We start from the raw sequence: 26,905 nt of genomic DNA, 5'->3' as shown, positions 1-26,905 counted from the left end.
CAGTTTGTTGTTTTCAGATTAGGAAGCCCAGACCACGGCCCTGCGATGACTCTGCCTTTTCCACCCCAGCCCCTCTCCTTTCTGATCGGGGCACACAGGCCGGTCTCTTCTCTTCCTGCCCCACAGTGGGTGGAACAGAGGCCCCGGTGAGGGGCAGGGAGCAAAACCCAGACATCTCCCTGCTCTGTCTCCTTGTCATGGTCATGGTCATGGTCACAGTACCCTGGGCCAGTCACTCTCTGTCAGGTCCTCAGGTTCCCTGCAAGGTAGGAACTCAGACACTCAGAGACACTGTGGGCAACACAACCCTGAGTCCTAGAATCTCAGAAGACAACATGAGCTCTTGCACCTCAACAGAAATCCTTTGCTGAGCAGCTGGGCACCCGCACCCTGGGAGCAGCCCAGAGGCTCTTCCTCACCTGCCCTCCACCTGCTCTGCTTCCTCCCAAATTCCAAAGGCGTGAGCACCCCGACATCCGCCTTCCATCTGTATCGCCTGCTCAGGTTACATGCAGTCTTCACCCGGGCTAAGCAGTGTCCCTCTCCCTCTCCACTGTTTAGGGAGCACAGGGGGAGGGGAGAAGCAGTCAGACAAACCCGGCTTCAGATCCGGGCTGCGTCCCTGCTCTGCGTGAGACTTGGGGCTGCAGGTTTCCCCTCATAGACAAATCGTGACAACACGCGATCCTTTCCTGACAGAGCTGTTTGGGGGGAGAGTCCACAGGCAGGGCCCCAACACCCCAGCTGACCCAGGGATCGTCCTCAGAGCTGAGACACATCCAGGGATTCATGGCTGTGTGGACACGGGTGTGTGTCTGGGCAATAACCACACCTCGGGGCCCAGATATATCGGGGAACTGAAGGGAACATGAAAGTGTCCACGTCCCAGCAGCTCATGAGGAAAGACATGTCCGGGCTGGTCCCACCCTCCCGCTCACCCTCGGCTGCCCTGACTCCCTCCAAGGAACAAGCCCACACCTGACATTCAAGGCCCTTCTCCGCTCAGCCATTCCTGCCACTGACACACTGTGGGGCCGTCAGCAAAGGTCTCCCCCACCCAATAACACCCCCCGCCAGGGCCTGTTCCCAGGCCCTCCTCTCTGTCCCTCCCACCGCACCCCCCACCGCCATGCCTGCCCTATTCACCTCCCTGTCCCCAACATACCAGGTGCTCACCGCATACTTGTCATATGGCAGCCACTAAATGCCACCGGGGGCTTCCAGGCATTCGCTGATGCAGATCCTTCTGCCAGGAGCACCTGGAAAAATCAGACTCGTACTTCAGAGCCCCACTTGGGCATCACGTCCTCTGAGAAGCCCTCCAGCAGCCTCCCTGGCAGAGTCCCTGTGCCCTACTCTGTTCCCCTGGCACCTGGGGGAGGGCGAGAATCCCCTTCTCTGGTGACATGTCTCTGTCTGCCCTTCCCCCTTCGGATCTAATCAGGTCTCTCTAGACTTGTCCCTGATGACAGGACAGTCCCAGGACGCCTGCCCTTGGTGGCCAAGTGCCCTTGCAAGGCTGCAGACGCTGGCAGGAGACAGCTGAGGAACCACTGCTGTTTTCAACAGTGGACAGAACTGGGGGTGCACCAGGCGCTGGGCAGGCCCCGTCCACGCAGTCCTGTCTGGTTCCGAGAGCAGCTCTGGGAGACACCGGCTCCTGCACAGACACAGAAGCCGAGGGGGAAGGGCCACACGGCTTGTGAGGTTTGCAGAGTCTGGACAGCAATGGGCCGGGCACCTGCACACAGGGAAGCCAACCTGACCCTCCCATCTGGGCAAGTGTCCCCGGGCATCATGTCTCCTCCCTAGCATTGAGGGAAGGACAGAGTGACAGACTGATGACCCAAGAATCGCACCCCAAGGTTTGTGATGATCACCTCGGGGGTGGCCCGGGAGGTCGGCCTCATTGGCAGATGGAAAAGCCAGGTGAGGGGACAGGTGGTGGCTTGGGTCCAGCCACTCAGGGAAGAAGCCGAAAGTCAAGGCCACACTGACACTGGGACCTCGGACTCGTGGTTGAAGTTCTGTTTTGTCCACGTGGCCTTCCTCGGTTCCTTGTTGCTCATTGGTGTGTGAACTCCCTTCCTCCTGATTGTTCTCCCTTTCCCGAGCTGGTGGTTCGCCTGCCGCCATGATGGAACCACGGTGAGATGCGGAGCGCGACACGACATCCCTGGGAGCTGCGGCCCGAGGGACTCATGCCTGTGTGTCATGGCCTTGCCATGTGCGGACCTCGCCGGGCTCCAGGATCACGGCCCTGCGGGACAGCGGCCAGGCTGGGGCTGCAGGTCCCTCAAGTGAGGATTCGGTGTCTTTGACCTGCAGGGACGAGTGCCGAGTCCACCCCACCTGGGGACCCGAAAGATCTAGTGACTATAAAATCAGGTTCCTCTTGACGCCCAAGGATCACAAGGAAAGTCACCCAGGATGACCACAGTTCCAGAGTCGGGGTCTCAGGCAATTTCTGGTCAATAAGCCATGTCAGCCCTTGGGGACGGTGACCCAGAATCAGTGGGAGAGTCACCCTCACACCGCGGAGGGAGGTGTCTGGCCGATGCCACAGCACCATCAGGCAGAGGCGGGGACAGTCAGCAGACGGGGGCACACGACCGGCACCCCCACCCCATCCCTCCATCCCATGGGGACGCGTGCTGGGCTGGGCCCTGCTGGACCTTAGGACTCGTGTTTCAGAGCAGGGACCCCACCTGCCGGATCTCCCTCTACCGGGGTGGGGGTGGCCCGAGTAGGGGCTGCAAACTGGACATCAGACAGCGGGGACTTTAGAAGCCATAAGAGTAGCTGGCAGAGACTGACACCTGAGGGGACTGCGTCCATGCTGCCGGCACCTGGTCACTCATGGGACGTGGAAGGGGAGCCATTGGTCGGGGTCACTTGTGACCTGGCCGCATGCGTCACCCCGTGGACAACCTTATTGGTCTTTGCTCAGATTGGTGGTCAAATCAGGCCCAAGCAGCAATTGTCAACTTCAGGAAGGCTCAGAACTAAGAATGAAGACGACAAAATCAAACCCATCATCCTCTCCCACATTCCAACAATTCTAACTTTATTATTTCTGGCCTTTCCATTACTTGTTCCTCCATCCGTCTCTTGACCCATGTCCCCTGTGTCCCCTTTCGTCCCTTCCCTTCACTGTCTGTCCCCTCCGTCCTTATTTCAGGTTTCATGTTCCTTCCCCTCCTTGACTCCCCCTGCCCGCCCTGCATTAACCCCTCCCACCCCGGCTCAGCTTCGAAATGCCTAATTCCTCAACACCCATCCCAACACCCCAACCCTATCCCCCCCTCTAACAAGGCACCTCCATGTCTTTGTCCCACCCATGTCCCTGCTCCCTGCTCTGCTCGGGGATCACGGATATGTGTCCACTTTAAGACTTTCATCGATCTCACTGAGCTTCTCCAACTTGCTCTCCAGCTCCCGGGCCCGCCCCCTCATGTCTTCAGCGGACTCTGCCTTTGCTCCCTGTAGCAAGGACACTAGCTCTTTCACAAGATCATACACATCTAACGGAAGAGAACGAACTGAGGAAACCGCACTCCTGATCCGGCCTCCTCTGGTCATTGCCAGAGCAGTGCCTCGAAAAGTGTTCTGCACCTGCCTGGCAGTTTCACCTGAGACAGGGAAACCTCTCGTGAACAGTTGGGCCTGGACAGCCAACTCAGGGTTCCTCCTGGCTGCCTCGATGGCATGAACTATATGTGCAAGGTCGTTCAAGTATTCAGGTAAATCAGTTATTGCGGAAAAAATGGAGTCTCTGTGGCGATCCAGAAACTTCAGAACTACCTTGTCTTCATCAGCGTTACTTGATATCAGGCGATTCGCTTCGTCAACAGCGGAAGACTCTCTGGACATTTCCACGAAGATGCTGCACAGTTCGGTCACAGACGAAGCTGCTCCCAGCCCCGCTGCAAACGCTGACGCTGCCAGACAGGGCACTGCTGCATAAGGCGCCAGAACAAGACCGAGGATGCTCAGGACACGGGACGCTGCCCCAGCAGAGCCGGATGCTACGTTGGTGATGGTGCAGCCCCTGTGTACCCTGTCCACCTCATCTGCGAGCTCGTGGAGTTTTCTTATGCGCTCCTCAAGCTTGAGTTTCAACTCGGGAAACTTATGCAGAAACCTCTCCCTAGCCAGGTGCTCTTCGGCCTCCAGATCCTTGGCTCTTTGCAGCTCGTTCAGACGTTCACGTAGGGCTTCTGCCTCCTCCCTGTAACAGGGAAGGTGAAGGGGTTAGGAGAAGCTTATCTGGAAAATGGGCTCCATTTGCTCTAACCTTCATACACCACAGAACTTTGACTGCAAACCAAATGGAAAAGAATGTTACAAATGCAAAGAATCCTTCCCGCAATGTTACACACGTTCCGCACACTGCTCATGCTCCATAACACACACCAGTCGGGGAGTAAATAAGTCCGTGTCATCCTCGGAGGCTCTTAAATAGTGGCTATTGGAGGAAGACGGCCTCGCAGTCAAGGACAGGGCCCCACAGTCAGTACCACAGTGTCTGTAGACTGGGAACTCTGCAGATGAGGAAAGGGAAGTGCGTTTGGAGCAGGAAAACCTCCCTTGGGAAAAAAGTCGTGTGTGCTGGGGGATGAACCTACCCACAGAGGTCTGCTCACGCCCTGGGCACTGGGAAGAGAGCTCTAGGCCCCACCTAGGATGTCAAGGGTCCTAGAACAATACGACTGTCATCCGTTGCCTGGGTCTTTGGTCTCGGGACAGCCTGACAAGATGATGGCGTCTTTGGGTCATGAGCTGTCAGTTGTGACCATGGAGGATCTAGAAACTGGCCTCCCGGGGGAGTGGAAGGCGGCAGGTCAGCCATGCAGGCGGATGTCACTGAACCCCAGCAAAACTCTGTCTTGAGGTTCGGGCTGAAAAGTACTCTCTCGTGGACCACACATTACCGGGGCTCTCATGAGCCTCCTCCTGACTGCGCCTTGACCTTGGTCTTCTGTGCCCTGCCCGTCACAGCCTGTCTAGCCCCATCTGAACAAGAACCCTGTTGGGTCAGGTGAGCAAGAATCCCCCCACCATGAAGTCTCCTCTTGCTGATTTCCCATCCCCTGCCCCTGCCCTGCTCCTCGGCTAGAAATCCCTACCGGTCTTCACTCTGTTCCAAGATGAGCCCAATCTCTCTCCCCTGTGACATCACTCTTGACGCCTATGGCTTGAATTGAGTCTTCGTGCCCATTGTAGTAAGTGTCACAGTAACTGCTCACTTGCACAGTGTGAGCATCCCTGGCGGCCATGCTCCCCATGCACTGTCACACACTGGATACAGAACAGTAAGGCCTCCTGAGGACGATGGAAGCTTTGCACTGGAAACCCTCCCAGACTCTGCCCCAAGTGTCTCTCTTTAGCTGATGGGAACCTGTATCCTTCCCTGTCACACAGCAGAACTGAGGGGACAGCTCTAGGCGAGCTCTGTGAGTGCTTTCAGGGCATTATCCAACCTCGGGGGCTTTGGGGAACTCCCCCCAATTTGCAGCTCGTGCTGAAAGTAAAGGCAGTCTTAGGAATTCTGCCCTCAGACTTTGCACGTTGGCTAACTCCGGGTAGTTGGAATTTAAAAAATAAGAAGACTTCAGAGTAAGAAAGGACATTAGTGACCATTTTGCTAGGCAGCTGCTGTCTCTCCCAGGGCTGCTGTCCTCAGATGGGGTCCAGCCACTGCCCCACCTGACTGAGAGCCAGGACACCCACTACCCTGGTTCCACTCAGACTCTCCAGCTCATGTCACCAACTCCTGAGCCACCACCCAGGACTCCCGACCTCACAGGTGTCACCAGCCTAACTCACACCTTAGCTGGTACACCAAGGCCATGTGCAAGTTTACGACATCTCTTAAAGATGCAGGAGACTTCGCGAACCTTCTATATGAACCACACAGCCGGAAATGACCTGCATTCTGGCAGCTAGCGGAGGAAGTACCTTCCTCTTTGGGGGGGACTTCTGAGGCTCAGAATCCCTCAAAGGTACACAATTGGCAGCTGCCCCCTGTGGAGCTGGAAGTTGTCACAAAGTCACACTGACTTCTATTGGTCTGGAGCTGCTCTGTGTAGAAGAAAGGGGCTTCCAAATGGTAGTCAAGACCCCCCAGATCCCAGGCAAGGTATGGAAGAAACATCTCCCATGGCCCCGAATCCCCGGTGGTGAGGAGATCAAAGGAGGGAGGGAAGAAATGTCGCCTGTCCCAATCAAAGGACCTCTGCTAGGTCCGTGGTCTCCTCAAGTTTGTGTCCTAGAGCTTCCCTAAGTCCCAGGTCTGCTGCCCAAGCCTACCCAGTCCTCCAACCTAGATGCCCCCTTGTCCATCCTGACTGTCATCTCTAGCCCTGGTGCAAGCCCCCTGCACCTTGGACAGGATGACGGCACTAGGTTCTTCAACTTTCTCCTCACAATTCACACGAAGGCCCTGGCCACAATCATCTCAGAATGAATTACTGTTCCCACGGAACAAATGCCCAATCTGACACTTCCAGACACACAGACCCAGAGAGCTCCAGGGCTGGGCAGAGAGAGAGTCAGAATCCAACCAGCTCAGTCCAATTGCACTCCACCCTCTCCACCTCATGGGCCCACAGGATCCTGCATGTTCATGGAACTGCTCAGATGGGGAGGGAAGGCTCTAGTCCGAATCCCCAGGGCCACAGACTGAGGCATCAGCATTCTTGTGACTGGTCCCAGAGGAAGTCATGCTTGGCCCTTGTCTCCAGGAAGAAGAACCTTGGCCCCTGTCACTTCTCGGCAATCCTCTAAAGACTCACCATGAATGGGGTACCAACTACGCGTCATCACTATGCTTGGGATGTTACAAACATTGTCTTCATTACTTTATGATAAAATTGAACAGATGAACCCAGCAAGACAGAGAAGGGTCAGCTTTAGGTTAAACGTCACATAACCTGCCCTCTGCAGGTTTCGCCACTCCTCAATCCGAGGCCATTCACTGCCAGTGATTGTCACAGAAGACATATTCCACATGCATTGTCGAGAAGGAACATGGTCAACCCCAACCCAGGACACTGTCCCACAGAGACCTGGTGACCATCCTGGGGCATCCGTGTGTGTGTCGGGGGGGGGAGGTTACCTGGACAAAGTGGCCTCGGCCACGAAACTCTCCCAGGTTTCATCGTCAGTCAGCAGGACGTGCAGCATCTCTCTGCTCACTGACTTCTGGAAGGTCTCAATGACCTCCTCGAGCAAACTTTCATACTCTAGATGGAAAGAAAAATGGAAGGCTTTTATGTTTCTCTTTTTCCTGCTTCACTATGGTAGAGAGGAAACCAGGACTTGCTGGAGGGAAACCACAGCACAAAACCATGTTTTCCTGGACTCGAGGTGGGGGTGGGCAGGGAAATAGCTGACAGTCGGCCTAGGGAGGGGCATTGAGATCAGCAGAATCAGTTCCTGCACCACTTTTGTATCTATTAAAGAGAGGCTTACAACGGGGACACAGAACAAGCACCCTAACATAGCCGTGGGAGGCCAGGGGATGCTAGGGGAGGGGAGGTTTTACCTGGAACTAACAGGTTCCAGGGACAGGGAACAGCAACAATACTTAGGCAGAACAGACTGTGTAGCAGGCACTGGCCCAAACACATAAACACGTTCTATTTGATCCTCATAGCCACATAAGGAAATACTCTCATTTCACAGGTAAGGTTGGGTGAGGCACTCCAGATCACACAGCTGGGACGTGGCAAAGACCAGACTGGGGTCCAGGTTGTGGCCCACTGACCCTCACAGAGCACTCAGCCTGGCAGCAGGGTGAGAGCGGGAGGAAATGGCCTCTCTTGTAAGGCCCCACAGTCATCCTGAGCCATGCTAGAGGCTTGGACAGGGCAAGACGGCAGGAGCAAGCTCTAAGGTTGCTGGTCTATCTCCTCCATCCACCCTGTCTCAGGATCCCTTTTTTCCTTCCTCTCTGCTCTACTGTCCCCTGCCATCCTGTGTTCTGTCCTGGCCTCACTTCTGGGTCATTGATGGATTTGATGGGCAGCGGGGGTAGGAAGGAAATAAGCACCTCAGCCATGACACTGAGAAGACAAGAGGGAGGTGTCCCTATAGACTTCTGGGTTGGGGACTCCCCTTGACCTCAATTGGGGGCTCAAGGAAGCTGTTCAAGGGACCGATTACTCTCTAGGTGAACTCAGCTAGAGGCATCCCCGCAATTCCAAGAATCATCCAGACACCTGGAAGGTGACTACCTGGGAAGAGCTCTCTGGCTTCTGAGGTCATGGTGTCAGCAGTGGGATCTGAGCGTTTTCCCTACAGCTTGCATCCACGTCGCAGTTAGCAGCTGTCGCTTCACCCCTGGGGAAGGGAGAACAAATCGTGGGGTCAAATGTGAGCCAGCGGAGGCAGCAGGAAGCAGTGAGGGGCCAGGTCTCTGGGGCTTCCCTCTGGGATGGCAACAGTTGCCAAAATGAACTTTACCCGATGTGTCTGTCTGTGTACTGGCTTCTGCCAGCTGTATTTAAGGAAAGTTACTCACCTCCCTCCAGCTCACTCCCAAGCCGAGTCAGGGTCCTGTCGTCCTGTGGGGGCACAAGAAGACGATCATTGGACAAGGAAGTGGAAGAAACCATCACCTGAACGTAGGTTAGTCCTAGTTCTCACAGTACTGCTAGAGTCAGGACAGGAACACGAGTGTCTCATTCATTTCCTGACTTGTTCGTCTTGGCCGTTCTGACTGGTGTGAGGTGGTATCTCATTGTGGTTTTGACTTGTATTTCCCTGATGCCAAGTGATGTTGAGCATGCCTGTTGGCCAACTGGGTGTCTTCTTTGGAGAAATGTCTGCTCATGTCTTCTGCCCATTTCTTGATTGGATTGTTTGTTCTTTGGGTGTTGCATTTGACAAGTTCCATATAGATATTGGACACAAGCCTTTTTATGTGATAACACACGGTTATATTTCTTTAGCAAGCTTTGTCCCCCTTCTGTCCTCGCCTTCTATAGATCAGGTTTCCAGAGACACCCACGGACAGAATTGCCCCCACCATTGGGAGCACCCCATCCAGAGTGGCCCAGCAGCCTCTCATCTTAGGACCTGGACTCAGGGGGTTGACTGTATCTCCCAGTCTTGCCAAGAAGACAAAAGGGAAATCAGTCTAGGGGTCCCAGGGTCCATCCTACTGTAAGGCACAAGTGGGAGAGGAGAGCTGGCTGGCCCCTTTCTCCTTCTTCTGCTTTGAAGCCACAGGACCTCAGGGCACCAAGGCATCCAAATGACATCAGGAAGCACAAGGACCAAGAGCAAAAGCAGAGAGCAGCAGCAGTGTGCTGGCAGAAAGAGCCAGAACCCGGATGACACCAAACATTCCCCAATGTGTCTGCACTCTTGGGCCCAGCATTCCCGTCTTCTGCCCAGCCCTGACACTTGTCTTGGGACTCAGCAGGGACCGACGCTGGACAATGCTCCCTCCGGCCTGATTGGTACCGGGATGTCCTTGGCTAGCCTACAGATCGCTCAGTTCCTGGCAAGGCTGTCAGGAGGAGAAGGAGGGAAGAAGCCTGCCCCTGCCCACCTGCGTGACCCCGACAGGACACGGAGCCCTCCCATCCCCACCTCCCATCCCCAGTGGCTCTGGCTAAGCTCTCCGGAGGCAGCGGGACAGAGAGTCTCACCAAAGCGTCTCCCTGGAAGGGCTGCAGGCAGGCTCCTCAGGCAGGGAGGAAAGGGGAGCCAAGGACAGAACCAGGTTCAAACTCCTTAGCCTGTCCCACCCACCCCCAGTTCCCTAATGCCCCCGCTCCTGTCTTCCTCACTGTGCCCTGATTCCATGTTGCCTTGGTCCAGACAACTCCAAGGACCCTTTCCTTCCTTGCTTTTTTTTCTTTCTTTTTTAACTTTTATTTTTTTTCCATTTTATTTATTTTTTTCAGCGTAACAGTATTCATTGTTTTTGCACAACACCCAGTGCTCCATGCAAAACGTGCCCTCCCTATTACCCACCACCTGTTCCCCCAACCTCTCACCCCGACCCTTCAAAACCCTCAGGTTGTTTTTCAGAGTCCATAGTCTCTTATGGTTCGCCTCCCCTCCCCAATGTCCATAGCCCCCTCCCCCTCTCCGAATCCCACCTCCCCCCAGCAACCCCCAGTTTGTTTTGTGAGATTAAGAGTCATTTATGGTTTGTCTCCCTCCCAATCCCATCTTGTTTCATTTATTCTTCTCCTATCCCCGTAAACCCCCATGTTGCTTCTCCATGTCCTCATATCAGGGAGATCATATGATAGTTGTCTTTCTCCGATTGACTTATTTCACTAAGCATGATACGCTCTAGTTCCATCCACGTCGTCGCAAAGGGCAAGATTTCATTTCTTTTGATGGCTGCATAGTATTCTACCCTATGACCCAGCAATCGCACTACTGGGTATTTACCCTAAAGATACAAACGTAGTGATCCGAAGGGGCACGTGTACCCGAATGTTTATAGCAGCAATGTCTACAATAACCAAACTATGGAAAGAACCCAGATGTCCATCAACAGATGAATGGATAAAGAAGATGTGGTATATATACACAATGGAATACTATGCAGCTAACTTTTATTTTAACTAGGCTCCATACCCAATGTACAGCTTGAACTCACAAAGGTTCCTGAGATCAAAAGCTGTAGACTCTACCGGCTGACCCCGCCCCGAACCCTTCCTTGCTTCTCATCACACCTCAGCCTCTGGAATGCCTTTCCCCACCTTCCTCACCTTGTAAAATTTACTTGTGCCTAGAGGCCCAGCTCAACCACTGCTTCCCCTGCCATCTGCCCCCATGGTACTTCCAGGTTCCCCTTCAGTGTGCGCTGTCCTGACTGCCGTCCTCTGTGTGTCCTCCTCTGTTGGACTCTGAGCACTGGCGGGAACATGTCTATTCCCTACCGCAACTCCTGTTCCAGGGTCTCCCAGGGAACCCTGAGCTGCACTCAGAGGGACCTCCACCCACACCCCATGTTTGTTCACTGATACCAGGAACTTTGGGGAACATGGTGGGAGTCATTTCTTTGCTCCCTACAGGCTGCTTTGAAGGAACAAAAACCACTGTGTTCCTTTGGATTGTGGCTGGCACCCATTAAATATGTCCTGATGAAGGAGAAGGAGGAAGAGCAGGGGAGAAGAAGGAGGAGGAGGAAAAGGAGAAGGAGCGAGGGAGAAGAAGAAGAAAGGAGGAGGAGAGAAAGAGAGGATGAAGAGGAAGAAGGAGAGGGAAAGAAGAAGAAGGAGGAGGAGGAAGCAAAAGGAGGAGGACGAAGCAAGGAAGAGGAGGAAGAAGGGGGGGAGGAAGAAGAGAAGAATTGGAAGAAGAAGGAGAATTGAAAGTCGAAGAGGAGAAAGAGGAAGAAGTATTGAAGGAAGAGAAGGAGGAAGGAGGAGGAGGAGGAAGAGGAGAAGATGAAAAAGAAGGGGGAGGAGCAGGAGGGAGAAGAAGGGAGAGGAGGAGGGGAATTGAAAGAAGAAGAGGAAGAAGAAGGAGGAGGAGAAGAAAGCGAAGAAGCAGCGCGGAGGAAGAGAAGGAGAAGGACAAGAGAAGAAGAAGAAGAGGAAGAGGAAGGAGCACAGGAGGAGGAGGAGAAGGAAGAGGAGGAGGAGGAAAGAGAAGAAGAAGAGTGAAAAGGAAAAAGGAAAATTAGAAGAAGATAAAGAGGAAGAAGAGGAGAGAGGAAGAAGAAGGAGAAGGACAAGGGGAAGAAGAGGAAGAATTAGAAAAAGAGGAAGAGGGGCGCCGGGGTGGCTCAGTCAGTTAAGTGGGTGCCTTGGGCTCAGGTCAAGCTCCCAGGGTCCTGCGATCCAGCCCCATGTCTGGCTCCCTGCTCAACGGGAGCCTGCTTCTCCCCTCCTCTCCTCTTGTGCTCTCTCTGGCTCTCTCTGTCGCTGGATGCCTCACTCTAAAATAAATAAATAAAATCTTTTGCAAAAATAATTACCCAAAAAATTACAAAAAGAAGAAGATGGGGACGAGGAAGTGGAGGACGAAGAAGAAGAAGAAAGGGAAGAAAGGAGAAGGAGGAGAGGAAGAGGAAGGAGAGGAAGAAGAAGGAAGGAAAGAGGAGGAAAAGGAGAGCGGTGAGGGAGAAGAGGAAAAACCAAAAGGCTTGTACAAAATCAATCATCAACCAACGAATCCCAACAGAATCTAGTAAGCTAGAAGGGAAAAGCTACAACTGTCCTAGAAAAATGTTTAGAAAAGAATAGCGCTGAGTTGGAAAAACTGTTCTAATGAAGATGCAAAACCCAGATGCCATAAAGGGAAAGTTACAGTTATCTGATCTCTTAACAGTTAAACATTGCACAGGACACCATGAACAAAGTCAGACTACAGCGAGAGGCCAGGAGGCCCCACCCTCGATCCTTGGACCAGCAAAAGCTGAGCGCCCACGAAACACCACAGATCCTAGGAATCCCCATGAAAAGACTGAAGCCAGGGCGCCTGGGGGGCTCAGCTGCTAGAGCATCTCCCTTCGGCTCAGGTCATGATCCCAGGGTCCTGAGACAGAGCCTGGCATCAGGCTCCCCGCTCCCTGGGCAACCTGCTTCTCCCTCTCCCTCTGCCTGCTGCTCCCCCTGCTTGTGTGCTCTCCCTGTCTCTGTGAAATACATACGTAAAAATCTTTTAAAATAAATAAATTTTTAAAACTCAGTTTCACTGTTTAAGAAAAAGAGAGAGAGACAGAGAGAGAAAAAGGAGAAGGCAAGTCTTTAAAAGATAGAAACCAAGAATCGCCAGGAAAAGGACTCACCCAGACTCACAGTTCTCAGCGGCAGGTGCAAGCGAAAACCTCCTGAAGCAGGTGTTGAGGGAGAAATGGGACTTTAACAATCCGAAGCTTCCCAGGCTTGCTTCGGCTGGCGTAAACACACAGACAGAAGCTCACACCCATATCATTAGACCCATGAGTCTGCAGTCTGGGGTTTTCAGATTACGAGTCTACAGTCTGGCATTTGGGATTACAAGACAGTAGATTGGTGTTTTCAGATTACGAAGCCCAGACAACCTCCCTGCGATGACTCCGCCCTTCTCACCCCAGCCCCTCTCCTTTCTGATCGGGGCACACGGGCCAGTCTCTTCTCTTCCTGCCCCACAGTGGGTGGAACAGAGGCCCGGTGGGGAACAGGGAGCAAAGCCCAGACATCTCCCTGCTCTGTCTCCCTGTCATGGTCATGATCATGGTCATGGCACCCTGGGCCAGTCACTCCCTGTCAGGCCCTCAGGCTCCCTGCAGGGCGGGGCACCGGGCAGACACTCAGAGACACTGTGGAAAACACATGCCAGAGTCCTTGTACCTCAAAAGGAAATCCTTTGCTGGGGGCGACCCAGAGGCTCGTCCTCACCTGCCGTCCACCTGCCCTGCTTCCTCCAAATTCCCAAAGGCATGAGCACCCCGACATCTGCCTTCCATCTGGGGTCGCCTGCTCAGGTCACACATAATCTGCAACCCGGGGTTGAGCGGTATCCCCCTCCCTCTCCACTGTTTTGGGGGCACAGGGGGAGGAGAGAAGCAGTCAGACAAACCCGACTACAAATCCGGGCTGCGTCCCTGCTCCACATGGGACCCGGGGCTGGAGCTGCAGGTTCCCCTTCATCAACAAATCATGACAACACACGTTCCTTTCCTGACAGAGCTCTTTGGAGGGGGAGTCCACAGGCAAGTCCCCACCCTGAACTACCCAGGGATCATCCTTGGAGCTGAGACACATCCAGGGGTTCGTGGCTGTGTGGACCCACGTGTGTGTCTGGGCAATAACCACACCTCGGGGCCCAGATATATCGGGGACCTGAACGGAAACTGAAAGTGTCCACGTCCCAGCAGCTCGTGAGGAAACAAACGTGTCCAGGCCAGTCCACCCTCCCACTCACCCTCGGCTGTTCTGAGTCCCTCCAAGGAACAAGCCCACACCTGACATTCCAGGTCCTTCGCTCAGCCCTTCCTGCCACTGATACACTGTGCGACCCTCAGCAAATGACTCCCCCACCCACTAACACCCCCCAGGGCCTGTTCCCAGCCCCTCCTCTCTGTCCTTCCCACCGCACCCCCTACCTCCATGCCTGCCTTATTCACCTCCCTCTCCCCAACATGCCAGGTGCACACCGTGTACTTGCCATATGGCAGCCACTAAATGCCACCGGGGACTTCCAGGCATTTGCTGATGCAGATCTTTCTGCCAGGAGCACCCGCTTCACCAAATGGAAAAATCAAGCTCATCCTTCAGAGCCTCACTCGGGCATCACGTCCTCTGAGAAGCCCTCCAGCAGCCTCCCTGGCAGAGTCCCTGTGTCTTACTCTGCTCCCATGGCACCTGGGGGAGGGACCGAAATCCACTTCTGTGGTCACCATGTCCATATCTTCCCTTCCCCCTTTCGGATCTACTCAGGTCTCTCTAGACTTGTCCTTGATGCCAGGACAGTCCCAGGACGCCCACTCTTTTTTTTTTTTTAAGATTTTTTATTTAGTTATTTGACAGACAGAGATCACAAGTAGACAGAGAAGCAGGCAGAGAGAGAGAGGGAACCAGGCTCCCTGCTGAGCAGAGAGCCTGATGCGGTACTCGATCCCAGGACCCTGAGATCACGACCTGTGCCGAAGGCAGTGGCTCAACCCACTGAGCCACCCAGGCGCCCAGGACGCCCACTCTTGTTGCCCAAGTGCCCCTTGCAAGGCTGCAGACGCTGGCAGGAGACAGCTGAGGAACCCCTGCTGTTCTCAACAGTGGACAGAGCTGGGGGTGTACCAGGCGCTGGGCGGGCCCCGTCCACGCAGTCTTGTCTGGTGCCACAGCAGCTCTGGGAGATCTGAACCCCTGCACGGACACAGAAGCTGAGGGGGAAGGGCCGCACGGCTTGTGAGGTTTGCAGAGTCTGGACAGCAATGGGCCGTGCACCTGCACACAGGGAAGCCAACCTGACCCTCCCATCCGGGCAAGTGTCCCCAGGCATTGTGTCTCCTCCCCAGCATTGAGGGAAGGACAGAGTGACACACTGATGACCCAAGAATCGCACCCCAAGTGTTGTGATGATCACCCTGGGGTTGGCCTGGGAGGTCGGCCTCATTGGCAGATGGGGAAAGCCAGGTGAGGGGACAGGTGGTGGCTTGGGTCCAGCCACACAGGGAAGGAGCCAAAAGTCAAGGCCACGCTGACACTGGGACCTCGGACACGTGGCTGAAGCTCTGTTTTGTCCACGTCACCTTCCTCGGTTCCTTGTTGCTCATTGTTGTGTGAACTCCCTTCCTCCTGATTGTTCTCCCTTTCCGGAGCTGGTGGTTCACCTGCCGCCATGATAGAACCACGGTGAGATGCGGAGCGCGAGACGACATCCCTGGGAGCTGCAGCCCGAGGGTCTCATGCCTGTGTGTCGTGGCCTCGCCGTGTGTGGACCTCGCCGGGCTCTGGGATCAACACACTGTAGGGCAGAGGCCAGGCTGGGACTTCAGGCCCCTCAAGTGAGGATTCGGTGTCTTGGACCTGCAGGGACGAGTGCCAATCCGCCGACCTGGGGACCCGAAAGATTGAGTGGCTATAAAATCAGGCTCCTCTTGACCCCCAAGGATTACAGGGAAAGTCACCCAGGATGACCGCAGTTCCAGAGTCCGGGCCTTGGGCAACATCTCTGGTCAATAAGCCATGTCAGCCCTCGGGGACGGTGACCCCAACTCAGCGGGAGAGTCACCCTCACACTGCGGAGGAAGCTGTTCGGCCGACACCACAGCATCATCAGGCGGGGGCTGGGACAATCGGCAGAAAGTGCTCACGACCAGCACCCCCACCCCGTCTCTCCATCCCATGGGGACACGTGCTGGGCTCGGCCCTGCTGGAACTTAGGACTTGTGTGTCAGAGCAGGGACCACACCTGCCGGGTCTCCTCTGTCCTGGGATTGGGGCGGGGTGGCCCGAGTAGGGGCTACAAACTGGACATCGGACAGCAGGGACTTCTGAAGCCATCAGGGTGGCTGCCAGAGACCGACACCTGAGGGGACTGCGTCCATGCTGCCGGCACCTGGTCACTCATGGGACGTGGAAGGGGAGCCACGGGTCGGGGTCACTTGTGACCTGGCCGCATGCGTCACCCCGTGGACAACCTTACTGGTCTTTGCTCAGATCCCTGGTCAAATCCTACCCTGAGTTGCAGTTGTCAACTTCAGGAAGGCTCAGAACTACGTATGAAGACGACAGTATCAAACACGTCATCTTCTCTCATATTCCCAGAATTCTAACTTTATTATTTCTGGCCTTTCCATTACTTGTTCCTGCACATCTCTCTTGACCCATGTTCCCTGTGTCCCCTTACTCCCTTCCCCTCACTGTCTGTCCCCTCCTTCCTTATTCCAGGTTCCTTTTTCCTTCCCCACGTTGACTCCCACTGCCCGCCCTGCATTAACCCCTCCCTCACTGGCTTAACTTCAGAAATGCCTAATTCCTCAACATCCCATCCCAAAAGCTTTATTTTGCCCTTTTCCCCCCTCTAAGAAGGCAACTCCATATCTTTGTCCCACACATGTCCCTGCTCCCCACCCTGCTCGGGGATCACGGAGTCGGGTCCTCCTTCAGACGTTCATAGAACTCGGTGAGCTTCTCCAACTTGCTCTCCAGCTCCCGGGTCTGCCGCCTCATGTCTTCAGCGGACTCTGCCTTTGCTCCCTTTTGCAAGTGCCTTGAGTGTCTCATAAGATTATACACATCTGATCCAAGAGGGAGAACTGAGAAAACCCCACTCGTGATCCGGACCTGGACAGCCAGCTGAGGGCTCCCCCTGGCTGCCCTGATGGCACGAACATTGTCTGCAAGGTCGTTCAGCTCATTATGTAAATCAGTTCTTGAGGAAGAAGTAGAGGCTCTGTGGCGACCCAGAAACTTTTGAAATAGCTCGTCTTCACCAGTATCACTCAGTATCAGGCGATTCGCCTTGTCTATGGCAGAAGACTTGCTGGACATTTCCACGATGCTGCTGCACAATCTGGTAGCAGCCGATGCTGCTCCCAGCCCTATTCCAGTTGCCAAGAGTGACAGACTGGCCCCTGATGTCGCAGGAGCCAGACCCAGACCAAGGATGCCCAGGACACCAGACGCTGCGCCAGTAGAACCTGCTACTACGTCGGTGATGGTGCAGCCCCTGTGTACCCTGTCCACCTCATCTACGAGCTCATGGAGCTTTCTTATGCGCTCCTCAAGCTTCAGTTTCAACTCGGGAAACATGTTCAGAAACCTCTCCCTAGCCAGGTGCTCTTCAGCCTCCATATTCATGGTTCTTTGCAGCTCGTTGAGTCTTTCACGTAGGGCTTCTGTCTCCTCCCTGTAACAGGGAAGGTCAAGGGATTAGGAGAAACTTATCTGGAAAATGGGATCCATTTGCTCTAACCTTCATACACCACAGAACTTTTACTGTAAACCAAATGGAAAAGAATGTTACAAATGCAAAGAATCCTTCCTGCAATGTTACACACGTTCCGCACACTGCTCATGCTCCATAACACACCCAGTCGGGGAGTAAATAAGACTGGGTCATCCTCAGAGGCTCTTAAATAGTGGCTATTGGGGAAAGACAGCCTCACAGTCAAGGGCAGAGCCCTACAGTCAGTACCACAGTGTCTGCAGATTGGGAACTGTGCAGATGAAGAAGGGGAAGTGCGGTTGGAGCAGGAAAACCTCCATTCGGAGAAACGTCGTGTATGCTGAGGGATGAATCTGCCTGCAAAGGTCTACTCTCGCCCTGGGCACTGGGAAGTGAACTCTAGGCCCCACTTAGGATGTCAAGGGTCCTAGAATGATATGACATTCTTCCATCGCCTGGGGCATTGGCCTCAGGACAGACTGACAGGATGATGGCGTCTTTGGGTCATGAGCTGTCAGTTGTGACCATGGAGGATCTAGAAACTGGCCTCCCGGGGGAGCAGAAGGCAACAGGTCAGCCATGCAGGCAGATAGGAATGAGCCCCAGTAAAACTCTGTCCTGAGGTTCAGGCTGAAAAATACTCTCTCCTGGACCACACGTTACCTGGGCTCTCATGAGACCTCCTCCTGACTGCACCTTGACCTTGTTCTTCTGGGCTCTGACCTTAACAGGCTGTCATACCCAGTCTGAACAAGAACCCTGTTGAGTCAGGTTAGCAGGAATCCCCCCAACCATGATGTCTCCTCTTCGTGATTTCCCATCCCCTGCCCCTGCCCTGCTCCTCGGCTAGAAATCCCTACCGGTCTTCACTCTGTTCCAAGATGAGCCCAATCTCTCTCCCCTGTGACATCACTCTTGACGCCTATGGCTTGAATTGAGTCTTCGTGCCCATTGTAGTAAGTGTCACAGTAACTGCTCACTTGCACAGTGTGAGCATCCCTGGCGGCCATGCTCCCCGTGCACTGTCGCACACTGGATACAGGACAGTAAGGCCTCCTGAGGACGATGGAAGCTTTGCACTGGAAACCCTCCCAGACTCTGCCCCAAGTGTCTCTCTCTTTGGCTGATGGGAAGCTGTATCCTCCCCTGTCACACGGCATAACTGAGGGGACAGCTCTTGGTGAGCTCTGTGAGTGCTTCTGGGGAATCATCCAACTCGGGGAGGTTTGGGGACCCCCCTCAATTTGCAGCTGGTGCTGAAAGCAAAGTCAGTCTTAGGGATTGTGTCCTTAGAGTTTCCACATTGGCTAACTCTGGGTACTTGGAATTTAAAAGATAAGAAGACTTCTGAGCGAGAAAGGACCTCAGTGACCATTTTGCTTGACACCTGCTCTCACTCCCAAGGCTGCTGTCCTCTGATAGGGCCCAGCCACTGCCCCAACTGACTGAGACCCAGGACACCCACTACCCTGGTTCCCCTCACTCTCCAGCTCATGTCACTGACTCCCGAACCACCACCCAGCACCCCCGACCTCACAGGCGTTACCAGCCTAACTCACACCTTAGCTGGTACACCAAGGCCATGTGCAAGTTTACGACATCTCTTAAAGATGCAGGAGACTTCGCGAACCTTCTATATGAATCACACAGCCGGAAATGACCTGCATTCTGGCAGCTAGCAGAGGAAGTACTTTCCTCTTTGGTGGGGACTTCTGAGGTCAGAATCCCTCAAAGGTACACAATTGGCAGCTGCCCCCTGTGGAGCTGGAAGTCGTCACAAAGTCACACTGACTCCTATTGGTCTGGAGGTGCTCTGTGTAGAAGAAAGGGGCTTCCAAATGGTAGTCAAGACCCCCCAGATACCAGGCAAGGCATGGAAGAAACACCCCCTATGGCCCCGTATGCCTGGTGGTGAGGACATCAAAGGAGGGAGGGAAGAAATGTCCCCTGCCCCAGTCACAGGACCTCTGCTAGGTCCCTGGTCTCCTCAAGTTTATGCCCTAGGGCTTCCCTCAGTCCCAGATCCGCTGCCCAAGCCTTCCTAGTCCTCCAAACTAGACGCCCCCTTGTCCATCCTGATTCTCATCTCTGGCCCTGGTCCAAGCTCCCTGCACCTTGGACAGGATGACTGTACTTGGTTCTTCAACTTTCACCTTGCAATTCATATGAAGGCCCTGGCCACGATCTTCTCAATTTGAATTACTGTTCCCATGGAACAAATGCCCAATCTGACACTTCCAGACACACAGACCCAGAGAGCTCCAGGGCTGGGCAGAGAGAGAGAGTCAGGATCCAACCAGCTCAGTCCAGTTCCACTCCAGCCTCTCCACCTCATGGGCCCGCAGGATCCTACATGTTCATGGAACTGCTCAGATGGGGAGGGAAGGCTCTAGTCTGAATCCCCAGGGTCACAGACTGAGGCATCAGCATTCTTGTGACTGGTCCCAGAGGATGTCGTGCTTGGCCCTCATCTCCAGGAAGAAGAACCTTGGCCCCTGTCACTTCTCGGCAATCCTCTAAAGACTTACCATGAATGGGGTACCAACTACGTGTCATCACTACGCTAGGGACGTTACAAACATTGTCTTCATTTCCTCATGATAAAATCGAACAGATGAACACATCAAGGCAGAGAAGGGTCAGCTTTAGGGTTTAAAGACCTATTTAGCCAGAGGCTTCCATCAAGGTTAAAACAATAATGTTGTTTAACACTTAAACTATCCCTGCTCCCCTTCCCTCAGGGGACTTACTTAAAAACAAGTCCCAGAAACCAGCCCTAGGTAACAAAGCCCAGATACAAGGGTGGGTCAGGCCATGTGGAGACATCCTATCATTGGGGGGTTGCATACTGTCTCCCTAGGTACCAAGGAGTATGGGCCCCGCCATTTGGGAGCCTTTTGGGCACCAATTCTAACCAAGGTGTGATAGGCTAGGTCAAATGTCTACTATAGTGTAAATTGTAATCCAATTGGCCACCTAGCATCACTGTGCAGCTTTCTCTGTGTGTTACAATTTCACTGGCCACCTGTGCGTGGCCAGGCCCAACCACATAGCCTTTGCCCTTAAAAGCTAGTCTGTGAAACAGAGAAGGGTTGCCCTCTCTGTAAGGGGCACGGCCCTGGCCAGTCAGTCTGATTCTTGATGCCTGGCGCGAAATAAAGCTTTGCTTGACCTTCGCTTTGTTATCAGTCTCACTCCTTTAATCATGGACTCATTATTGGGGGACCTCACAAGGGTAAGGCCCAAGGTCACATAACCTGCCCTCTGCAGGTTTCGCCTCTCCTCATTCAGAGGCCACTTACTGCCAGCAAATGTCATGGAAGACACGTTCCTCATGGATTGTCAAGAAGGAACATGCTCAACCCCAACCCAGGACACTGTCCCACAGACCGCTGGGTGACCACCCTGGGGCATCTGGGGGGAGGCGGGGGATTACTTGGACAAAGTGGCCTGAGCCACGAATCTCTCCCAGGCTTCATGGTCAGTCAGCAGGACGTGCAGCATCTCTCTGCTCACTGAGTTCTGGAAAGGCTCAATGACCTCCTCAAGAAAACTTTCACTCTCTAGATGGAAAGAAAAAAATGAAATGTTTTTAGTTCTCTCTTATTCCTGCTTCACTAAGGGAGACAGGAAACCAGGGCTTAGCTGGAGGGAAACGACAGCACTAAACTGTGCTTTTATGGACTCATTGGGGGGGGGGGGGGGGGCAGGGAAATAGCTGAGAGTCGGCCTAGGCAGGGGTATTGAGATCAACAGAATCAGTTCCTGCCCCACTTTCATATCTGAAAAGCAGGGGCTTACAGCTGGGACAAAGGAAAAGTGCCCTAACATAGCCCTGGGAGGCTGGGGGATGCTAGGGGAGGAGAGGTTTTACCTGGAAATAACAGGTTCCCAGGACAGGCAACAGCAACAATACTTAGTGAGGACACACTGTGTAGCAGGCCCTGGCCCAAACACATAAAAACATTCTATGTGATCCTCATAACCACATAAGGAAATACTCTGATTTTACAGGTAAGGTCAGATAAGGCACTCCAGGTCACACAGCTGGGAGGTGGCAAAGACCAGACCGGGGTCCAGGTCGTGGCCCACTGACCCTCACGGAGCACTCAGGCTGCAGCATGGTGAGAGCTAGAGGAAATGGCCTCTCTTGTAAGGCCCCACAGTCATCCTGAGCCACGCTGGAGGCTTGGACTGGGCAAGAGGGCAGAAGCAGGCTCTAGGGTTGCTGGTACCCCCTCCCCCTACCCTGCCTCAGGATCCCTTTTTTCCATCCCCTGCCCTCTGCTTTCCCCACCTTCCTGTGGGCTGTCCTGGCCTCACTTCTGGGTCATTGATGGATTTGATGGGCAGCGGGGGTAGGAAGGAAATAAGCACCTCAGCCATGACCCTCAGAAGACAAGAGGGAGGTGTTCCTACAGACTCCTGGGCTGGGGACTCCCCTTGACCTCTCTTGGGGGCTCAAGAAAGCTCTTCAGGGGACCGATTCCTCTGTAGGTGAACTCAGCTGGAGGCATCCCCACAATTCCAGGAATCATCCACACAAGTGAACGTTGACTACCTGGGCTGAGCTCACTGGCTTCTGAGGTCATGGTGTCAGCAGTGGGATCTGAGCGTTTTCCCTACAGCTTGCGTCCGTGTCGCAGTTAGGAGCTGTCGCTTCACCTTTGGGGAAGAGAGGACAAATCATGAGCCATCAGAGGCACCAGGAAGCAGTGAGGGGCCAGGTCTTGGGGCTTCCCTCTGGGATGATGACAATTGCCAAAATGAACTTTACCCGATGTGTTTGTCTATGTACTGGCTTCTGCCGGCTGCTATTTAAGGAAAGTTACACACCTCCCTCCAGCTCACTCCCAAGCCAAGTCAGGGTCCTGTTGTCCTGTTGGGGCACAAGAAGACGATCATTGCACAAGGAAGTGGAGGAAACCATCACCTGAACTTAGGTTAGTCCTAGTTCTCAGAGTACTTCTAGAGCCAGTACGGGAACCCGAGTGTCTCTCATTTCCTGACTTCTTCATTTTAGCCATTCGGACTGGTGTGAGGTGGTATCTCATTGTGCTTTTGACTTGTATTTCCCTGATTCCAAGTGATGTTGAGCATTTTTTTCATGTGTCTGTTCGCCATCTGGATGTCTTCCTTGGAGAAATGTCTGTTCATGTCTTCTGCCCATTTCTTGATTGGATTATTTGCTCTTTGGTTGTTGCATTTGACAAGTTTCATATAGATATTGGACACAACAAGCCTTTTATCTGATAAAACATGGTTCTTATTTCTTTAGCAAGCTTTGTCCCCCTTCTGTCCTCTCCTTCTATAGATCAGATTTCCAGAGACACCCACAAACAGAATTGTCCCTACCATCGAGAGCACCTCATCCAGAGTGGCCCAGCTGCTTCTCATCTTAGGACCTGGATTCAGAGGGTTGACTGTATGTCCCAGTCTTGCCAACAAGAGAAAAGGGAAATCAGCTGAGGGGGTCCTCGGGACCATCCTACTGTAGGCACAAGTGGGAGAGGAGAGCTGGCTGGCCCCTTTCTCCTTCTACTGCTTTGAAGCCACAGGACCTCAGGGGCCAAGGCATCCAAATGACATCATGAAGCACAAGGACCAGGAGCAAAAGCAGAGAGCAGCAGCAGTGTGCTGGCAGAAAGAGCCAGAACCCGGATGACACCAAACATTCACAAATGTGTCTGCACTCTCAGTCCCAGGCTTCCCGTCCTCTGCTATTCTGGGCCCAGCCCTGACCCTTGTCTTGGGCCTCAGCTGGGTTTGACGCTGGACAATGCTCCCTCCTGCCTGATTAGTATTCAGGTGTCCCTGGCTAGCCTGTAGATCGCTCAGTTCCTGGCAAGGCTGGCAAGAGGAGAAGGAGGTAAGAAGCCTGCCCCTGCCTACCTGCGTGGCCCCGACAGGACACGGAGCCCTCCCATCCCCACCAGATCTGGCTGAGCTCTCTGGAGGCAGCAGGACAGAGAGTCTCACCAAAGCACCTCCCTGGAAGGGCTGCAGGCCGGCTCCTCAGGCAGGGAGGAAAGGGGAGCCAAGGACAGGACCAGGTTCACACTCTTTAGTCTGCCCCCCCACCCCTGGGTCCCTAATGCTCCCGCTCCAGTCTTCCTCACTGATCCCTGATTTCGTGTTGCCTTGGTCCAGACACCTCCAAGGACCCTTCCCTTCCTTGCTTTTATTTTTCTTTCTTTTTTAACTTTTATTTTAAGTAAGCTCCATACCCAACGTAGAGCTTGAACTCAAGTTCAAGGGTCCTGAGATCAAGAGTCACAGGCTCTACCAACTGACCCAGCCCCGAGCCCCTCCTTGCTTCTGATCACACCTCAGCCTCTGGAATGCCTTTCTCCACCTTCCTCACCTTGTAAAAGTTTACCTGTGCTGAGAGGCCCAGCTCAACCACTGCTTCCCCTGCCATCTGCCCCCGTCGACCCTCTGGGTTCCCTTTCAGTATGCGCTGTCCTGACTGTAGTCCTCTGTGTGTCCTCCTCTGTTGGACTCTGAGCACTGGCGGGACCATGTCTATTCCTTGCCCCACCCCCTGTTCCAGAGCCTCCCAGGGAACCCTGAGCTAGGCTCAGAGCCAAGGTGTGGGAGCACAGCGCACCCAGCTTCACTCACTGCTGAGCAATTCCATTTGTTTTCTTGTCTATCTTGATGAGAAACTTGTGCTGGCTGAGAACAAATAAGACCGTGCCTCAGATTTCACACGAATTACCCTCCTGATTTACTGTGCCTTAGTAGTCCTCCCAGATTAATTAGGGTTTCCATTTATTTCTTCATATCTTTATGCTCCTGCCATAGTATTGTTTATGTGAAGAGAAAGAGGAAGAGAAAATTACAGTAAAACATGGGTGTCCTGATGCCTGAGCCTTAGCAGGACTTTCCTTTTTTTTTTTCGATTTATCTATTTTTTTAATTATTTGAAAGAGAGAGAGAGAGAGAGAGAAACAGTGAGAGAGGGAACACACGCAGGGGGAGAGGAAGACAGAGAAGCAGGCTCTCCACTGAGCAGGGAGCCTGATGCAGGACTCGATCCCAGGACTCTGTGATCATGACCCGAGCTGAAGGCAGATGCCTAATGATTGAGCCAACCAGGGGCCCCTTAGCAGAACTTTCCAAAGCCTCCCCTCTCCCAGGGTGGCCAGGCCAGGTCTGGATGTCGGGCCCAGCTCCCTCCACCCTCACCCCACGTTTGTTCACTGATACCAGGAACTTTGGGGAAAAGGGTAGGGGTCATTTCTTTGCTGCCCTGCAGGCTCCTTTGAAGGCACAGATTCCTTTGGATTGTGGCTGGCACCCATTAAATAGGTCCTGATGAAGGAGAAAGAGGCGAAGAAAAAGAAGAAGGGAGAGGGAGAAGAAGAAGGGAGGAGGAGAGAAAGTGAGGATGAAGAGGAAGAAGGAGAAGGACAGAAGAGGAGGAGGAAGGAAGGAGGAAGAGGAGGAGGAGGAGGAGAAGGAGAGGAGGAAAAGGAGAAGAAGAAGAATTGAAAGAAGAGGAAGAGGAAAAAGCAGAGGAGGAGGAGAAACAGGAGGAGGAAGAAGAAGAAGAGGAAGAGGAGGGAAAAGGAAAAGGAAAATTGGAAGAAGAAAAAGAGGAAGAAGAGGAGAGAGGAAGAAGGAGGAGAAGGACAAGGGGAAGAAGAGGAAGAATTAGAAAAAGAGGAAGAGGGGCGCCGGGGTGGCTCAGGCAGTTAAATGGGTGCCTTTGGCTCGGGTCCTGCTCCAAGGGTCCTGCAATCCAGCCCCATGTCTGGCTCCCTGTTCAACGGGAGCCTGCTTCTCCCCCTCCTCTCCTCTTGTGCTCAATCTTGCTATCTCTGTCGCTGGATGCCTCACTCTAAAATAAATACATAAAACCTTTTTTTAAAAAAAATTACAAAGAGAAGAAGAGGGAGACGAGGAGGAAAAGGAGAGGGAGAAGAAGAACGGGAAGAGGAGGGAAAGGAGAGGAGTGAGGGGGAAGAGGAAAAACGAAAAGGCTTGTACAAAATCAATCAATCAACCAACCAATCCCAACAGAATCTAATTGGGAGCTAGAAGGAAAAAGCTACAAATGTCCTAGAAAAATGTTTTTAAAAGAATAACGTTGAGTTGGAAAAACTGTTCTAATGAAGATGCAAATCCCAGATGCCATAGAGGGAACGTTTCAGTTATCTGACGTCCTAAAAATAAAAATTGCAAAGGACACCATGAACAAAGTCAAACTACAGCGAGAGGCCAGGAAGCCCCACCCTCAATCCTTGGACCAGCAAAAGCTGAGCGCCCACGAAACACCACAGATCCTAGGAATCCCCATGAAAACACTGAAGCCAGGGCACCTGGATGGCTCCGTTGGTAGAGCGTCTCCCTTCGGCTCAGGTCATGATCCCAGGGTACTGGGATGGAGCCTGGCGTCAGGCTCCTGCTCCCAGGGCAACCTGCTTCTCCCTCTCCCTCTGTCTGCTGCTCCCCCTGCTTGTGTTCTCTCCCTCTCTCTGTGAAATAAATACGTAAAAATCTTTTAAAATAAATGAATAAATAAAACTCAGTTTCACTGTTTAAGAAACAGAGACAGAGAGAGAAAAGGGAGAAGGCAAGTTTTTAAAAGATATAAACCAAGAGTCCCCAGGAAAAGGACTCACCCAGACTCATAGTTCTCAGCGGCAGGTGCAAGCGAAAACCTCCTGAAGCAGGTGTTGAGGGAGAAATGGGACTTTAACAATCCGAAGCCTCGGGGCGCCTGGGTGGCTCAGTGGGTTAAAGCCTCTGCCTTCAGCTCAGGTCATGATCCCGGGGTCCTGGGATCGAGCCCCACATCGGGCTCTCTGCTCAGCGGGGAGCCTGCTTCCTCTCTCTCCCTGCCTGCCTCTCTGACTAGTTGCAGTCTCTGTCTATCAAATAAATAAATAAAATCTTAAAAAAAAAAAACAATCCGAAGCTTCCCAGGCTTGCTTCGGCTGGCGTAAACACACAGACAGAAGCTCACACCCATATCATTAGACCCATGAGTCTGCAGTCTGGGGTTTTCAGATTACGAGTCTACAGTCTGGCATTTTGGGATTATAGGACTGCAGTTTGTTGTTTTCAGATTAGGAAGCCCAGACCACGGCCCTGCGATGACTCTGCCTTTCCCACCCCAGCCCCTCTCCTTTCTGATCGGGGCACACAGGCCGGTCTCTTCTCTTCTTGCCCCACAGTGGGTGGAACAGAGGGCCCGGTAGGGAACTGGGAGCAAAGCCCAGACATCTCCCTGCTCTGTCTCCCTGTCATGGTCATGGTCATGGTCATGACACCCTGGGCCAGTCACTCCCTGTCAGGCCCTCAGGCGCCCTGCAGGCTGGGCCCTGCGCAGACACTCAGAGACACTGTGGGCAACACAACCCTGAGTCCTTGTACATCAAAAGGAAATCCTTTGCCGGGGGTGGCCCAGAGGCTATGCCTCACCTGCACTCCACCTGCCCTGCTTCCTCCCACTGGGACCTCGGACACGTGGCTGAAGCTCTGTTTGTCCACGTCGCCTTCCTCGGTTCCTTGTTGCTCATTGGTGTGTGAACTCCCTTCC

At 53.5% G+C, this 26,905-nt stretch overlaps 1 protein-coding gene across 1 annotated transcript in view; it reads right to left on the bottom strand.

The window, feature by feature from the left end:
• LOC123946183 (apolipoprotein L3-like) overlaps positions 1 to 26,905 on the bottom strand; it is a 60,309-nt gene that overhangs the window by 26,783 nt on the left and 6,621 nt on the right. The window lies entirely within an intron of this gene.

The sequence above is a fragment of the Meles meles genome, chromosome 7, assembly GCF_922984935.1.
Source record: "Meles meles chromosome 7, mMelMel3.1 paternal haplotype, whole genome shotgun sequence".
Taxonomy (NCBI): Eukaryota; Metazoa; Chordata; class Mammalia; order Carnivora; family Mustelidae; genus Meles; species Meles meles.
Note: the sequence above shows the minus strand (reverse complement) of the source record. Positions and strands in the feature narration are given on the sequence as shown.